This window comes from Sinocyclocheilus anshuiensis, unplaced genomic scaffold (assembly GCF_001515605.1).
Source record: "Sinocyclocheilus anshuiensis isolate Anshui unplaced genomic scaffold, SAMN03320099.WGS_v1.1 scaffold3745, whole genome shotgun sequence".
Classification (NCBI taxonomy): Eukaryota; Metazoa; Chordata; class Actinopteri; order Cypriniformes; family Cyprinidae; genus Sinocyclocheilus; species Sinocyclocheilus anshuiensis.
Window position 1 is genome coordinate 39,925 of NW_015547637.1, and position 285 is coordinate 40,209.

The following is a 285-nucleotide window of genomic DNA, read 5'->3' on the forward strand; positions in this document are numbered from 1 at the left end:
TAGCGACCCCTAGAGGACGCAGTGTCTCGTTCCCTACTCAGGGAACCATGGTTACATAAGTAACCTGAGACGTTTTCCCTTTGAATTAAGCAGATTTTTTCTGAGCGCATTGGCAGATATTTGTTCTTGTTTTAAGTGTAAACTCACTGCATTTTGATTTATTTTTCAGAAAACAAGACTTAAAGGGTTAGTTCACCCAAAAATGAAAATGAGCCCATAAATTACTCACCCTCAAGTCATCCTAGGTGTATATGACTTTCTTCTTTCAGACAAATCCAGTCGGAG